The 7,089-nt window shown below is 38.9% G+C and overlaps 1 long non-coding RNA gene across 1 annotated transcript; it reads left to right on the top strand.

The window, feature by feature from the left end:
- Positions 1 to 384: 384 nt before the first annotated feature.
- Positions 385 to 5,647, top strand: LOC133051897 (uncharacterized). The gene is made up of 5 exons (XR_009691937.1): positions 385 to 473; positions 1,380 to 1,459; positions 1,935 to 2,073; positions 2,479 to 2,604; positions 5,614 to 5,647. It is a non-coding gene; the product is annotated as an uncharacterized LOC133051897 (long non-coding RNA).
- The last annotated feature ends 1,442 nt before the right edge of the window (positions 5,648 to 7,089 follow it).

Raw genomic sequence — 7,089 nt, 5'->3', positions numbered from 1 at the left:
GTATTTGTTCCATGGAAGTGAGTAAAGCCATTGCAAGCATGCTGGAAAACCCAGAAGCAGAGAAGGAAATGGTTCATCAAAGCCTGTATAAAAATAGGTATTAAAAACCGTAATGTCTAGTTCTGTCATGAGTGTCTTTCTGAGACACATGCTCCCCTAAGGGTAACCTGGGGCTTCCTATCACCACAGTTTGTGGATGCATAAGAAAGACTGCACTGGAAGGAAAAAAATATAGTATTCAAGCCTCCTTGCTCATCCTGCAGAGACCCTGCGGTTCCAGGACTAGCTCAGTGGCGGGAAAACCTCAAGCCGCACAGCTCACGCCCAACTCAGGGAGCATGCGCAGTGTACCCCTTCCTGCGCATGCGCCTCGGTGCACGTACGCCTTCCTGAGCGTGCTGTGAGGAGCGTTGGGCCTGAGACGGGTGTGTTTATTCAATCCCGGTTCTTTCTGACCACTTGAGACTCACCAGGTAGGTCCACAGATCTGTCCTGTCTGGAGTTTAAGTGTGTGCACGTGTGAGGGGGAGCCAGCGAGTTTCGGGCGGGTCGGGCAGTGCGATCTGGGGCCTTTGAGGAAGAAGGCCCTCGAGGTCGTCATCTTTCTCCTCACAAGTGTCGCGACGCCATAGTTCTTGCCCTGGTGTTGGGAGAGCAAGGGCGGTGGGCAGAGGAGGGCAGGGGGCCGGATGATGGTGGGGGGAGACTTGGGGGTGCTCTTTGAGATATCTGGTTCACTGGGGCCCTGGAACTGATGAGAGGGCACAGAATCTGGAGCCGGCAGTGGGACCTGGGCAGGGGGCGGGGTGGGCGATTAAGGAGAGACCTAGAAACTGGACCGCGCTGGAGTTGTGACTGTATCGCGGGCTTTGTGGTAAGGTGCCAAGAGAGAAGTGGACCGGCTGCTCTGCATGCAGACTCACCTCAGCCACGGACACTGAGAAACTCCCCATAGTCAGGCTGTAAGACTGAGCCTTTCTTCGTGTTCCAACTGAATTCCAAGGGAGTTGGGGAAAATAGGTCTGGTGAATAGGAGTGTGAGAAGAGCAATAGCCCTGAAGTTTTAAATTCCTAGCAGTATTTCACTAAATATCTTCATGATGGAGAATTCTGTTGTGAAGTCACACTTCCTCACAAAAATTCAGCCTTCCTGTGTACCTTAAGGTGATTTCTCTGCCAGCTTAGCAGAGACACAAATGGCTTTGCAAGCAACTGTATTTTGGTTTAATTGGAATGCATGTACACTCATACTTAACCAGAGTTTTCTTTTAAAAGTATTTTCACATTAAAAAAAAAATAATCAACATATGGTCATAAAAGTGGTCAAATATAGCTGTGCTCTTAAATACAATATCCGAATCACAATATTCTACTTTCAGGGAGAAATATGAATGGGCAAGGGGCATCAACACTGGGACCTGTAGATCCAGATTGCTCCCGGCTGGATGAACGTGTGGTTGTGAGTATCTTACCATTTGATGTTTTCTATTCGCACAAGTTTATTTTTGAGAAAATGATGTTAAGTAGTACAGAGGCAGTGATACAGGTCTTCCATGCTGATAAAGGGTGACAGCTTGTCTTAGGAAGGAACACTGATCCAGATATATTACAGTCTGGCATTGCCTGGATGAGTATACTGTTAAATTGCCTGGAAATGTGCCCAGTGACTCCCTCCTCCTGCTTATTAACAACAGATTGCATACTTCCATCCCAGCATAGACTGAAATAACTTCCAAAGTCTTTCTGGGCAACTCTTATGGGAGCTAACTCTTCTCTGTGGGAAGAGTCACTTTATTGAAAGGAAGTACACAGAATTGTGTTGGAAAAATATTGTTAGGTTTACTTATGATCAGATATATCTGTGTATTATCTATATTTATGCTATTAGATGTATTAACAACAAAATGTTTTTATTTGCATGCACACTCTCCTAGGACCCGCAGCCCAGTGTTGAGCAACCTCAAGAAGAGGAACCACCAGCTGAGATTCAGGATATCACACCTGAAAAGGAGGAAGTAACTGGAAAGGATCCAGTGAATCCTGATGAAGAGAAGGAGAAGGATGCCTCTGAAGGTAAAGTATATCTGTGCATCATGCCTTAAGACATAATCAGTCAGAGGAGGAAAGGAAACATTAGAAAAGGACTTCAGACAATTCCTAAAATCCTGAGGAGAGTATAGTTTGCCAGTTAGTGTGGTCGCTCAAATTTTCCCTTGTTTTCAAGACAAAGAGAGAGGGGGCAACTAAGTTGTGTGAGGACAACCCTGGAAAAGGAAAATGGCAATAGCATTCAGAAACTTCTGCTTTCCCTTTTCTCCAGCAAAACATTCCTGGAATAATGCTCCTGAGGTTCTTAGTCGTTACATCTTTACCATACTATCCTAAGGCTTTTAATTCATAACACTGAGGGAATTAATATCATCATTCCCTTGTTTATATTGTATGCTTTACAGCTGAATTCATGCATTGTTTTTAAAGATTCTGTCCTGGAAACTGATCTCCGGGAATTGGCTGTGGCAAAGACTGGGGGTCAGGGTGGAGATGGTCCTGATGTCAAGGAGGAGATTGCATCAAAGAGAGAGCCTGTTGAAATGCCAGAAGCAGGTATGTCATCCATTCAGAAAGTAATTTATGTGGTTTCTGTTTTTCCAGAATATTATATCTTTAATAATATAGAGGGAACACTACTATTATTTTAATAACAGAGTTCACATAGTCTTTGAAAGATAGTTCAGACCCCAGATGCCTGAGTGTCTGACTTACAGACTTTCGAATAAAGAAACAGACAGGATCAAAGCCATATCGAGTTGAAAATAGGAAACCGTTTTCTTCATTATATAAGTACTTTAAGCAACAGTTAATAATTTTCAGGTTTTTTTTTATTATAATTTCTGCTTGTAACAAATATGGAATGCATTTGTAATAAATATCAGTTTATATGAAATATGCTCAGGCATTCAAACAGGTTCTAGTACCAGCTTTAACATAATGTGTGTGATTCTGTGAAATCCCTTAACTTCTAAACTCAACTTTACTCATATAAATTGTGAATTCAGAACAGATACACTAAAATGCTCATTTTTCAATGCTCATTCTTGCGTTCTCTGATTCTCTTTGATGGAATGCATACAAGAATACTCTTTTTCATGATGTATTTATCGTAAAATATCATCTCGAGTCAAATTATAACAGGGGAGTTGAGATTTCATTTTCTGATGGGGGACACATGTACACCCATGGCTGATTCATGTCAATGTATGGCAAAAACCACCACAGTATTGTAAAGTAACTAGCCTCCAATTAAAATAAGTAAATTAATTTTTTAAAAAAGAAAATGAGCCAACATTCTGCTTCGTGTTTGTTAAATTCTCTCAAATTCTGAATTCTCTAGCTCTTAAAAAAAATAGTTGGATTTTCAGTCCTTTCCCCAGTGAAGCATGAAATGACTGAACAATGAAATGGCAAAAGATAGTCTAGTTTCCTGTTTCTGTGGCTGATCAAGTTGAGAGAGTGCATGTAGTCAGTGATATTCAAGGCCGGTGTGAGTAAGATACATATGCTAGGCACACCACCTGCCCCCACGTTTGGTCGTGTTTCAGGGGGAGGGTTGCTTATTTTAGTTGAAGGATCATTGCTTTACAATACTATGATGGGTTTTGCCATACATCCCACTCTCACTCTTAAAGAACTAATAAAAACCTGAGCCTCATGATATGATCGTCTCTAATCATATGAAGTATGTTATTTTTCCTCTTTGATACATGAGTTTAAAAAGTTTTGAAGGGCAAAGATTGTAACTCTAGTTCTTCCCGCGTAATCAACTTAGTATGTTTCACATACGTGTTTTCCAAATTGCTGACAATTAATTGCATGGTTCTGATTTTAAAGGAAGAATTTCACAGTTAGGGAAGAATTTACTGTGTATTAGCCTTCTAAATATGTTCACTTTACATTTTTGTTCCATTCCATTAGAACATGTAGACGAAAATACAACTTTCAGACTACTTTCAAGTAACTACACAGCATGACTAAAATGTTCTCATAGAAAAATCTTAGCCCTAAATATGTGTGCCATTTAAAAAGAAAAATACATAAATTACAAAGTCCATGAATACAAAATCCTACACCCAACATAAAAGGTAAGAAAAAGAGCAACAGAATAAACCTAAGGGAGAAAGAAAACGATACTGAATAAAAGACAGGTATGAATTGTTAGGAAGAGGAAAATAAACTCAACTATTAATAAATAAAGACAGTGTGCTAGTTTACATAATTTTTTAACATATATATGTGTGTGTATACACACACACATTTTTAAATATTCTTTTCCGTTGTGATTTATCACAGGAGATTGGACATAGTTCCCTGTGCTGTATAGTAGGACCTTGTTGTTTATCCATTCTGAATAAAATTGTTTGTATCTGCCAACCCCAAATTGCAAGTCCATTCCTCTCAGTTTACATAACTGTGAAGAAAAAGGACAGAGCCCAAGTATACATAATAAGAAATATGAACCCAGACAATAACAGTTAGTATCTTACAGAATTAAAACTGAGTATAATCTGGAACTCAGATATTTTCAGAATATTGATGAAATGGCTAATAGGGTGGGAAAACAAATATTATTTAACATACCCCACAGTAACTAAATAACTAAACATCACAAATGCCGTGGATGAACTTGAAATTGGTCAGAGTTGTCTCTCAAAAGCAATTATCATTTAGAAACAAACAAAAAAATCTGCTTTTCCAGATTTTCTTTCTCTCTTACTTGCTTTTCTCTCTGACTCATACTCCCTCTTGCTCTCCCTTTTCTTCTCTTCTCTCCTTTCTTCCTTTTCCTTTTTTGGTGTGGCTGTGAGAAACAGTCCTATTTCTGCTTCACATTTTGATGTCACCATGTCGCCAGTGATAGTAATGACTTAAAATTAGTGTCAGCATATAATTTATTATACCAACTGGAATGCTTTCCAGGGTGAAAAGAAACATTCCGAATTACATGAGGGCCACAAGTAAAAAGGGGGACAAATGTTTAACCGACTTCAAACAACCATATCAGGGATAAATTAGAACAAATGAAAATTTCTACACTTTTCCACAGTAGAGAAGAAACAAATGCAATACTGGCCTCTTTATTTACTTCACTTAAGCAGTAAGAGAGATAACAACTGTTTAGCTATCCTATATTCGGACTATTATTTCAAACCAACACATTTGAATGATACTTTTTTGGGACTTTTTGTTTCATTTTTTGTGTATTTTGTTTTTCTTAGGGTTTTTGTTGTTAGATATTTTACTGAATGTGTACACAGGTTTGCCTTCTACTGAAAACGACCTTCTGATAGGTTCAGTTGATTTCATTTGTTCTGAACTCAGTGTCCTCATTGTCTTGTATAACTAGGAAGAGTAGTGTGTTTTTAAAAATACTGGTAATATGCTTGAAAAGTCTGTAAAATCTCTAGAGAGGATTAACTGAAGGTAAGCCAAAGGGTCGCCCTTAGTGTTCTTGTTTTAGTCCATTTTATAAAACTACAACTGCAGTGAACTTTCTATACTTCTCTTGTCATCGAAATAAAGTTCTGCTATGTAACTTCTTTAATGTTTATATTGTAGGTGAAGGGCAACCATTTCCTTGAAAGAAGATAAACTGAAATGATCTATGCTGTTCTTACGTTGTATATTTGACTGTTAAAGTTCTGTCAATAAAGTTTCGTTTTCTCCTGGCACATTTTTTGTTAAAGTTATCCCTGGCTGTTTAATGTTATTGGAAACTCATGGCTTGTGATTTTTATTGTCTAGTTGAGGATGTATGTAGAGACAGAATGTTTGTATATAGATTTTCTGTCCAACAATTCCTCTAAATATGCATATTAATTCCACAAATTTAGATCTAGATTATTTTTGCTTTGCAAAATAGACTATTATATTTGAATATCAACAGTGTCTACTGGCTTAAACCTTAAACCTTTCCTCATTTTGCAGCATTGAACAAGCCTAGCCAGAATAGTCTTGACTAAAGCAGGTGATAACTGGCATTTTTTCCGATAGGAAATGAGAAATCTTCTCCATTTCAACCTGTTTGTGTTGCTTTTTTTGTAGATATACTTTATCAGAGTAAGTTCCATTCTATTCCTAGTTTGCTGTTTTGAATATAGATTAATTTTCATCAAACACTTATAATGCATCAATTGTGATGATCATAGAATTGTTTCCCCTCCATTTGTCTATTAATGTGGTGAATTGCAGTGGTAACCTTATACATTTAAACCACGCTTGCACTTCTAGGGGTAACAAAATTTGGTCCTAACATATTCTTTAGGTGTAATCTACATGTTAATACATATACATACATATATATACCCACACATAAAAAATTCATAAAAGGCTTTCGTCTTCTCTTGAATAAATGGGTTTACAAAATGTGCCACCCAAATCTCATACGGTGTCCCTGATGAAATCATTGACAGAGAAACAATTTTTTAAAACTTAATATATTTGTATGGTCCTATAGAGAAATGGAATGCCAAAGCCACTGTTAACGGTTGTAGGGAGATAGGACAAAACTGCTGTCAAATTCCATGGCAAATGCCACAACATACCTTTCACACATTTCTGACTTGCCTTCCAAGTTTTTTTGGGTGCAGGGAGAGAGCAGCCACAAATATCTTTTCTTCTGCATAACGTCCCCTATTGGCTTGATAGTGACCAGATCTCAGAAGCCCTCCAACTGTGTGTGTGTGTGTGTGTGTGTATGTGTGTGAATCACACAGTCGTGTCTGACTCTTTGTGACCCCATGAATTGTGGCCCACCAGGCTTCTCTGTCCATGGAATTCTCCAGGTGTGTGTGTGTGTGTGTGTGTGTGAATCACACAGTCATGTCTGACTCTTTGTGACCCCATGAATTGTGGCCCGCCAGGCTTCTCTGTCTATGGAATTCTCCAGGCAAGAATACTGGAGTGGATTGCCATTCCCTTCTCCAGAGGATCTTCCCAGCCCAGGGATCGAACCCTGGTCTCCTGCAGATTCTTTACCGTGTGAGCTACAGGGAAGTCCTCCAGCTGTCTGATTCCTCCCTTATATCCTTATTA

Source organism: Dama dama, chromosome X, assembly GCF_033118175.1.
Source record: "Dama dama isolate Ldn47 chromosome X, ASM3311817v1, whole genome shotgun sequence".
Lineage (NCBI taxonomy): Eukaryota > Metazoa > Chordata > Mammalia > Artiodactyla > Cervidae > Dama > Dama dama.
The sequence above is the reverse complement of the archived record's forward strand: the minus strand, read 5'-3'. Positions and strand labels throughout refer to the sequence as shown.